The 10,631-nt window shown below is 44.1% G+C and overlaps 2 non-coding genes across 2 annotated transcripts; one reads left to right on the forward strand and one right to left on the reverse strand.

The window, feature by feature from the left end:
- Positions 1–836: 836 nt before the first annotated feature.
- TRNAA-AGC lies at positions 837–908 on the forward strand. The gene has a single exon. It is a non-coding gene; the product is annotated as a tRNA-Ala (tRNA).
- Positions 909–7,109: 6,201 nt separating this feature from the next.
- Positions 7,110–7,181, reverse strand: TRNAA-CGC. Its single transcript has one exon. It is a non-coding gene; the product is annotated as a tRNA-Ala (tRNA).
- Between the last annotated feature and the right edge of the window lie 3,450 nt (positions 7,182–10,631).

Raw genomic sequence — 10,631 nt, forward strand, 5'->3', positions numbered from 1 at the left:
TTAGAGCAAAGATTTTGCCCTAGAAAGCAAATGCATGTCTAACAGGATTCTTGTACTAATATATTAACCCCTTATCAGATAAATAATTCGCAGATATTTTCTCCCATTCCATAGGTTGCATTTTTTGTTGTTTGTTTTCTTTGTTGTGAAGAAGCTTTTGAGTTTGCTATAGTCTCATTTTTGCTTTTGTTGCCTGTACTTTTGGTATCATACTCAAGAAATCATTGCTTAGACCAATGTCAAGAATCTGTCCCCCTGTTTTCTTCATGGAATTTTGGTTTTGGGGCTTAAGTTTAAGTTTTAAATTCGTTTTTAGTTGATTTTTGTGCATTAACGTCTTATCTCCTCACCTGGTTCTAGGTTTCCTCTGCAACATTCACGGAACTAGTGTTGACATTCTCTGGCTCTACCGTGTGTGTGTGTGTGTGTGTGTGTGTGTGTGTGTGCGTGTGTGTGTGTGTTTTGGCAGCTTCATAGGCAGAGAAGGTTTTTTAAAACAGGAGAGAATCTGAAGACATACCAGAAGATTCAACCCTGGGACTTTGCTCCAGGTGGGCGGAAACTGACACAGACAGTTCTTGAAATAGATGACGGCTGTGGGAGGATCCAAGGGTCTTTCGGTCTAGAATGCGTTTCTCCTCTTGACACAGCTTCAAGACGAGATTCCGTTCAGAAGTTTTAGAAACAGGAGTTAAACATAGTGGACTTTAACCTGTCATGCCTTAAGCCCTCGCTTTTAGACAGTGGTGTATAACAAATCAGGAATATAAGGCAATTTCACATGGGGGCAGGTAAGGGATTGCAGCTCAGTGGTAGGAAGCACACACAGCAAGCAGGGGGGTGTAGCTCAGTGGTAGAGCGCATGCTTAGCATGCATGAGGCCCTGGGTTCGATCCCCAGCACCTCCATGAGAGTTTCTTACAAAACATTTAATTTTATTGTCTTCTCATTTTTCTTTGTGCAAACGCTAGCTTGTGTTTTTCCTCCTCACAGCGAAGGTAAACCATTTGGTACTCATTCATTTGTACTATGGGTCCTAACATTCCTTCAGCCTCCCAACCTGACTGCTTCAGCACAGCATTAGTCATTTACCGAAATAGAGAAGCTGCTTATTCAGAATCCCCTCACAGCGAAGCAACAGGCATGCCAGCCACAGAAGACCCGTTCTCCTTTGCTGCCGTTTCTCATTACTATTAAGAAGTCGCGGGGGCGGGGGGAAGAGACAAAAAGAGAAGAAAAAAAAGTCGCCCTTGGAAAAAATGCTTTAGATTTCTCTCCTCCTCGACATCCCCGCCCCGCCCGAGTCTGTCGATGGGCAGACTGAAGACTCTGGAGAACAGTTTCTTTCTCACTTCTTTTCCCCATTCTCCCCTCCATTTCCACGACACAGAATCTTCGTTGGGCGGCGAAAGGGCGGTCCAATCACCAGTCGTGGGAGCGCTGTGATCCAGCTTTCTCTAGAGAAGGAATGTTTAGAATTTTGTCCGAAAGAAAAACGCTTCTGGAGAAACTTCGAGGATTTCAAAATCCACAGTAGAGAAAATTATTTTCAGAGATGGAAAAAGCGGCTAGTCGCTCTCAAAGCGGTGTCCGTCTTGGACAAAAAAAGTCATGTTTTCCTTCGGAACGGAAGCTTGTAGTTCTCTTTCCTTGGGAGGAAAAGGCCTTGTTTCCTACCAGCAAAGAGGAGCGGAGGGGCCGGGCGCGGTAGCCCGCGCCTGTAATCCCATAACAATGGGAGGCCGAGGCGGGCGGATCGCCTGAGGTCAGGCGTTGGAGACCAAGGCGAAACCATGTCTAAACAGGCAAATTAGCCGGGCGTGGTGGCGCACGCCTGTCATCCCAGCTACTCGGGAGGCTGAGGCAAGAGACTCGCTTGAACCCGGAGACGGAGATTGCAGTGAGCCGGGATCACGCCACTGCACTCCAGCCTGGCAACAGAGCGAGACTCCGTCTCAAAACAAAACAAAACAAAGAGGAACCGAGGAGACATTGGCGACGAGGGCACTTTCAGGGCCATCCAAATCTTACATCTCCCTAAAAAGCTGGCTTCAGGCTCTCCTTCCTCCGTTCCTTTTCTGCAGCCACCTGCATCCTCCTGTCTCCCCACCCATTCCTCTCCACCTCTGGTCACCTTCACCTCCGATTTCTCGCATTCCCGTTCATCCGGTTCCACTGCTTCCTCCTAGCTAAATTTCCCCAGCAGCTCAGCTCCCTACAGTTCCTGCAGCTCCGCTTTCTAGGCTGGCGTCCTCAACCCTGGAGGATGATCGTCTGAGGGAGACCTCTCACTTGTAAAGATCCCCACCTTTCCCACTATCACCTGTTCACTATGATTATCAGTTCACCATGGGGCTGTAGGTTGTAGACAGGTATGCCAGTGAAGTTATCAGGGCAGTTCCCCAAGCTCAAGAACCACTGCATTCCACTCTAAAACCCTTTAACTCTTTTTCTTTGAACAGAGTTTTGCTCTTGTTGCCCAGGCTGGAGTATAGTGGTATGATCTCGCCTCACTGCAACTTCCACCTCTCTGGTTTAAGCGATTCTTTTGCCTCAGGCTCCTGAGTAGCTGTGTTTACATGCACCCGCTACCACGCTTGGCTAATTTTTTTTATTAGTAGAGATGAGGTTTCCCCATGTTGGCCAGGCTTGTGTGGAACTCCTGACCTCAGGTGATCCATCCACCTTGGCCTCCCAAAGTGCTGTGATTACAAGCGTGAGCCACTGCAACCTGGCCCTTTTAACTCTTTATTGGAGGTTGCTTCTGGTTGGCTGTTGTAAATGTCGCCCTGCCTCTAAGCCCCCATCTCAGTGACTTTCCAGCCACAACTGAACCCCACTCAGTTAATTCTAGCGGGGGTGGGTACAGGAGACAAAAGTTGGGAAGTAACCGAGAGGTCCATACATAATGTATTCTCATATTCAGAAATATACAGATTTTGCACAGACAAGAAAAATATTAGAATGAAAGTTAAATGTAAAATAGAAGACGCAATGGTTTAGGATTGCCTCCTAAAATTTATGTGGACATATTTGGACACCCCAAAATTTAACAACAGGAGGAAAGTGTCTATTATTTGAGCCTCTGTGACGGTTGAGGTTTGGGACTCTCTCCAGGGGTACCGGGTAAAAGTAAGGAAGTTGTAACAGAAGTTTAAGTCACTTCCCAGTTTTTGCTCAGCCTCTGAAATGCCTCCTAAGTGTTTTTTTTTTTTTTTTTTTTTTTTTTTGTAGGTCTCAGGAACGGAACTGCAGTGACCCTGAGACAAAGCCACTGCTGAGTTTCCTGATCATAATGATCCACTGGAAAGTTTGCTAAAGCAGTGACTGTCTGTGACAGCATACACTTAGGTTTTACTTTTTTCTTTTTTTTGTTTCAGAAACTGATGTTTATTTTCCATCAACCTTATTTCCACGTTGCCTAAGAGCCTGTGTGAGAACAGCTTACGACCATTCAGTGGTTGCTCCTACCCATTCAGTGGCCTGAGGGGCGGGAGCTACAGACCAGTCTTCCGCGGCAGGCTGAGCGCTCCAGTCTTCAGTAGGGAACTGCTGGATGGGCACAGAGGGCACCTGCACACCTTCAGACCAGTCTGCACCCTCAGGCTGAGTGGCAGTGAACTCGGGGGCTGGAGCAGTCCGTTCACCCTGAAATTCCTCCTTGGTCACAGTGGTTTCAGCAGCAGCCTGCTCTTCTTTTTCAATCTCTTCAGGATTTCTGCAGAAGCTGAATCAGGCATGACCTTCCACGGGTGTTCGCGGGAAATGCTGCCACGCATGCGCAAAACTTCCTGAGCCAGCATCTGCCACTTCAAACCCGAGTGAGCTCCCTTGTTGTTGCATGGGATGGCAAAGTCCACATAGCGCAGTGGGGAATCAGTGTCACAGAGCAATGGGAGGTAGGTTAACATAAGATTTCTCCATGAGAGGCTGGTGGTCAGCCCTGGTCAGTAAGCACAAGCAGCCGTGGCCTGGAAGACTGCCTGGATCTGGTTAGTGAAGGTTCCAGGAGTTAAGTGGCCCACAATTGGAGTGGCTCCCGTGGCAGCCGGAAACTTCGGCACCGCTCTCTGGGCAGTATTTCTGGGGGATGTAACACTGACATCAGCGCGGTTTTCAACGGCAACAATGGTAGGAACTGCCAGCAGAAGCTTCTCCCAGGTTCTCTTCAGATTTAGGTTGTGAATGCCATCACTTTTCCTTTTGTAGATGTACTGCTCCATTTGGAAGTAAAGATTGGTGCCACCTAAGTGGGTTCTTGCTGCAAGGAACTTAAGGACACTCTTCATTTGCAGGACCTCAAGGGCTCCTGACATTGTGAAAGTTTCTCTTTAAGTTAGGACGGGAATCCAGAATCACGCGGCATGGACCCCTCTGTGGGTAGCGTGGAAAAGCACACGTAGGTTTTTCTTCTGGGACTTGTTTTCTTCTTCCATCTGGGTCTACATTTTCCCAGACAACTTTCTGAGTTCTGCTCTTTTGTACCCTCCTCCTAGCATTTCTAAGTGGGGGGACAGCCAGAAATTGTGAAAATCCAGGGACCCTGGTGCCTGAGTTTTGTGGGAAATCTGTACCCAGAGAGAAAGAAACCCACTGGAACTCCAACTTGAAGCCAAGTGAGTTAACGTTGGCCAGGCTTGCCGGTGAGTGAAGCTTTGAGGTCCTAGGGCTTAGCTGTTCCCTTTTCCTGGAAAGGGATGTCTAAAATGTGGATTCCCTCATGGACTACAATGGTCAGAGTTCTACTGCTTCATGGGGTTGTTTTGTCTTTCATGGTTTTTGAAAGCTGCCTGAGAGCTGTGTTGAGGGCTCCATGCCAAATACTGTGAGGTTATAAACAGCAAGAGGTAAAAGATGTCCTGAGAATCCATGCTTGGCAAAATGGGAGGTGGTCCAAGCTGTTTCTCACTGATTTGGCAACTCTGTGGGCTAATCAGGAATCAAGGAAATAAGGATCAATGAGGAAGAAGGTCTATCATTTTGTCTTTGCCTAGAAATAATTCAGTCAGCAGCATGACAACAACATGCCTGATGGGGATAGCTATGGCAGGAGCTCTGTGCCTTAGCTGGTTAAAACCTCTGTCCTGGGTTTGGGTCTCAGAGAAAACTGAGCTTGTGATTCATCCCTGCTCCCTCTTCTGCTCCTTAAGGAACTGGAAGGAGCATGCTCTTAGTTTTTTCAGACAAAGGAAATTTGATGCTGTATTTGGAATTTCAACTTCACATTTAAAACATCCTTATCTAATACAAAAGGTAGCATGCAAAGGGTTTGACAGAGGAAACTGGTATCGATTTTGATACATTCACCAACACTCGATTTGTATGGAAAAGAAAGTGCAAAACAATGACATATCACAGTTTATTTTTTTACTGACTTCTTTAACAAGTGTTTCTTTTTAGAAATTCAAGCAACTTGATCTAGTCCTATTCTTCATTCACACACCTTTGGCCACGTCTGCCTTTGGGAACTTTGCTGTAGTGATATGTGAAGTATTATTAATTCATTTAAAGATTCAAGAACAAAAAAATCCCTGAAGTTCATCGAGGAAATGTAGAAGGTAAGGAATTTAAATCTGCTATTTGGTGACACTTCTGAGATTTTTCTTCAGCTAGATGTTTTGACTTGGGGAATAGTGGGGAGTTATTTGGTGTCTTCTGTCATATATTTTGTGTATGTTTCCTATGAAAGTCAATTTAATATGCAATGAAAATAACTGCTGCCAAAACCCAAGACCTAACTTTTTTTTTTTTTTTTTTTTTTTTTTTTTTTGAGACAGAGTCTCACTCTGTCACCCAGGCTGGAGTGCAGTGGTCCCTATCTGCTCACCCAAACCTCTGTGGCGGAAGTTCAAGGGATTCCCCTGCCTCAGGCGCCCGAGCACCTGGCACTACAGGCGCCCGCTACCACGGCCAGCTAGTTTTTGTATTTTTAGTAGAGACGAGGGTTCACCATGTTGGCCAGGCTGGTCTTGAACTCCTGATCTCAGGTGAGCCACCCACCTCGGCTTCCCATAGTGCTGGGATGACAGGCATTAAGCACCGCGCCTGGCCCAAAGCTGATTTTTGAAACCTGTTGGTAGATGGCTTGCTGTAAGCTGTAAGCTATTCCAGCGATCGACAGCTAATGGTCTTCAGTCCTCCAAATTATATTTTAAGCGTTCGCGAGGCAAAGCGCTGAGTGTCGCCTTACATTTAGACAACTTCACCCAGGCATTCACCTAGAAAAACTTGGGACCTAACGCCTAGCCCCTCGGTTGCTCACAATTCAGTTCTCAGCGGCAGAGGCGGCGACTGGAGGAGCCGGGAGGAGAGACGGCAAGGCAACCCCCTGGGAAAACTTTCTGATCCTCTGCTTTAAACGACCGAACGCTCAGAAAACAGAAACGCAGAAAGATTTTCTCTGAGCTGCCTGTTTTTTCTTATTTCCATTCTTTTTCAGTCTCACTCTTTAGCGATATCGCCAAACGGTCCGTAATGTGACTGCAGGGTTCGTGCTTCCTGCCGAGGAGCTCCTGATGGAAAATTTATCTATTTATGATTTTTTTTTACGCTGGCTACAAGTCGGTATCTATCTACATACGGTTAGAAATGATACCATGACCCATACACAGCTTTGAGGTAAGTCTAGAAAGTTTAACATTAATCAATATAATTTAAAAGATATTTGCATCTGGAAAAAATATACAGAAAAACTCCTTCTGGAGTGATCTGTGCCTCGGTTTCACTGTCTGCTTGTTTCATCGACGTTAGGAATATATTCTTTTCACTCTAAGTTTTATAAAAAGCCACAGGTGACTGCCGGAATAAACAGTACAATATTAAAAACAACAAATTGGACACTCTCCTTTTTTCTTTATTGCATTTTAGGTTTTGGGGTACATGTGAAGAACATGCAAGATTGTTGCATAGGTCTACACGTGGCAGTATGATTTGCTGCCTTCCTCCCCATCACCTACACCTGGCATCTCTCCCCAACTCCCCACCCCCCACCGTTTCTCTCCTATTTCCCCCCAACTGGTCCCAGTGTGTAGTGCTCCCCTCCGCACTGTCCTCTTTTTATAGAAGTAGAGGAAACGTGACAAAATGTATCCAGAGAATGAGAAAACAACTGGAGGAGCCGGGGGTCGAACCCGGGGCCTCGTACATGCGAAGCACGCGCTCTACCACTGAGCTACACCCCCAGACCACAACAGCTGCGATCCTCTTGGCTCATGTATAAAATATCACTTTGCTGTTTCTCTGTTGGTTGGAGAAAGACGGCTGGATTAAATTCCACTACTTTTGTGCAGTCACTGAACTGGATACTGTTTGGCGGCTTGACTGAGCCACTAGATTATAGTCCAGGTGACATCGTTTCTCATCCTCGGCCCTTCCTACTCCTGTTAGCCTGCTCTAAGCTCCATTCACAAGCAAACTGCGTGAAAGATACTTTCCTCCGTCAGGAAAAAGCACAAACTTCCAACACTCAGGATGTTCAGTCGTGGAAAAGGATCCCGGATTTTCGTGTAGACCTTCAGTGCAGAGCTCTCCAGCTGAGCTGTGTTTGCCACAAGTACTTTCTCCTGCAATACTGCCTCGGATGAAGCGCTCCTCAATCCAGGGGCAGCCTCCGCAGCGCGGAATTCTCACTGATTGTGGGACGCTCCGACAGCTCCCGTTTCCAGCTGACTCTCATTCCTCGTTAACCCATCACGAGCTCTGAGATTGTCCTCAATTTTGGTTCCACGCCTCCATCTCTAACCCTCCCTTGAGTACTACATTTACAAAGGATTTTTTAAAAGCTTCAAAACTTTAACTTCAATCAGTTGACGTTTTTCCAGACCAGAGGAACAGACAGGGCAACAGCAAACGCAGAGCAGCGAAGCCAGGATGCGCGGCTGAGCAAAGCCGCCCCAACGGGAAAGCCAGCTGTATACGGAGATGTTTGGAAGAGGAAAGCGGGAGAGCCCTGGGAACGTTCACAGCGCCAGCGATGAATGAAAAAAATGCAAGGAAGTCCTGGATCGCACGGAGCTGACAGGATTGGGCTGGCAGGCACGGTAAGGGCACAATTAATAGCTGTTCTGTCCCTGGATGCTTTCATCACGTCCATAATGAGTCCGGAGAAAAAGAAGTTGTGTGTATCATAGATAGACACAGTTCTAGGAACCTTGGACACCTGTTAGTGGATACAGAAGCTCTGGGCTGGGAGACCGCATCAAGGAAGAGGGAGGAGAGAAAAAAAATCCTCTCCATCCCTTGAATTTATCTGAAAGCCAACTGTTCTCCATTGCAAGGAATGAACATTATTTTGTCTTCAAAATTAAAGCAGGTTGGTGGTGGGACTTTCCGTTTTTCTTTTTTCAAGCTCCTTCACGAGATACAAGAGACTTTATTCAAATTCATGTGTTCTATTCTAGGTGGGTGATAAAGGCTTATGAATAGTCTGTGTCCAAGGCATTCGATTTGTTATCCAAAGTGTTTTTCCCGGGATGTCTGGAAAAGCAGCGTAATTTTCCTCACTACTAATGTCTTTAGAATAACACCCAGATAATTCCCACTGCTAGTGTCTTTAGGATTAGCTATTATGGAAAAAAAGAAATTGTCTATGATTTTCTTCTTCTTTTTCTTCGTTTCTCTTCCTTCTCGTATGAAATATTGTAGAAAGAAAGAATAGGTGGAAAGCTGGTTAGTGTTATTGCATTTGTGATGTTGAATAAGCATTTTTTTCTTTCATTTCTTCTTTCTGCTATCACAGAAATCATACTTAATTTCCGTGTGAGAAGGTTGAAAAAAAAAAAAAGGAACTGAAGGAATAAAGTAGGAGAAAGCATTCCGCATTGTGTTACTGAAGGTATGTGTGGTATAATAGTACTTGGGGAAATCGAATAAACAAAACCACGGAAGTGCCGGGTGAACCCAGGACCTCATACATGCAAAGCATGTTCTCTACCACTGAGCTACATGCCCAAACGATGAATCAGGATTTTTACATTTTTGATGAGGTTCAAATTATTGCATTTTATGCTTTTGTTGTCATATACACAAAATCTTTGCCTAATCTGGGGACATGAAAATGTTTTCTTCTGGAAGTTGTATACTTTTCTGTTTTACACTTAGACCTATGATCAATTTTAGTAGATGCTTTAGGCTTTATAGTATGCATTTAAAGATCACACTGTGACTTCAAGTGATATTCTATTACCTCACATATAGATAAGGTAGATAAGGACTTTACAACACTGTATTTTCATTTCTCCTCTCTGGGAGTTTGTGCTAATGCTGACAATATTTAACCTCTCCATACGTTATAACTCCACAATATATTGTTATTATTTGTATTCTAAACAATTATTTTTAAACAGATTTAAATAATAGCAAAAACATTCTTATATTTACTACATCATTACCATTCCCAGTGCTCTTCATTTCTTTGTATAGATGCCCATTTCTTTGGGTAGATTCATTTGTTTGCGGGGGGGTCATTGAGACGCGTGGTAGAGATATCAGCATCATGTGGAGAAATGTAATATGGGTGTGGGGGAGAGAAATATGAATCTAAAAGAACTCCTGAGTTTTCTAATTTACTCCAGAAAATTAAAAAGAAATCTTCAGTTGTATGAATGGGAAATATTTTTCAAAGAGGCATATTCCCTGAACTTTTTCTATTTGTAGAAAAAAAATAATACATCTGGCTATATAGACTTTTATATCCTGTGGAATTCCTTGACCAATTTGACTGTAGGGACTATTAAAATTTTGCATAAAAAATAAGAATTTTCTGAAGATGAAAGGGAATTTAACTTCTAAGACTTTAGTTAGTATACTATTATTACAATCCTCATAATTTTTCCCTTCTCACCATTCCTATTCAACTAATAATTTTTACAGCAAAAAAATATTTTTTTTTCTTCTTTAGACATCTGATGTCCTGATGTTTAAAGTAAAAAGTTTTTCAGCAATTGTCTACCCTTTTCAGGTTGGAGTGGGAATGTACTAGGAACAGATGCACTGTCATTTTGTCTGCAAGTCAGCAACCTTTCTCTTGGTATAGCAATTAAATGAGATTGGGTTCAGTGATTTCAGAAATAGTGGGATTTATCTCAGTGGATTTTCTCCCGCCAACCATTAGGTGTTGAAAATTAGATATACTGACACTGATATATCAAGATGTATCTCCAAGAGGGTTTGGCCATCACGAGAGTGTTGCTTGGTGGTGGAATGCATAGTTAAAACGTGTGCTGTCTCAGCTTCATTTTCTGAAAACTTCGCTGTTCTGTAGCTACCTACCCCTTCCTTTCTCACACACTTTACTCACGTACATGATGCAAAGGACTCCTTAGTGCTACTCCATTTGTACACCATGAACTTCGGCACCACCCAGGGCACAAGACTATGGCAAAGACTGGATGGAAGAGGATAAAATGAAGGATTTATAGCTCACGCAAAATCATCACCAGGAGACAGAAACCTGACCCCACATTCACGGAAATTAACCTTGGGTTTCAATTCTCCACATCCTTAAAGATTATCAAAGACAAAAAGAAGAGAAAAACTAAGAATGCTACCAAATTTTATTTTATTTTTATATATTTATTTTTAAAAATTTTCTTAGCTGTGTCTGACTCAACCAACAGGATGTGGAAGAGCAG

Source organism: Cebus imitator, unplaced genomic scaffold (assembly GCF_001604975.1).
Source record: "Cebus imitator isolate Cc_AM_T3 unplaced genomic scaffold, Cebus_imitator-1.0 Scaffold793, whole genome shotgun sequence".
Classification (NCBI taxonomy): Eukaryota; Metazoa; Chordata; class Mammalia; order Primates; family Cebidae; genus Cebus; species Cebus imitator.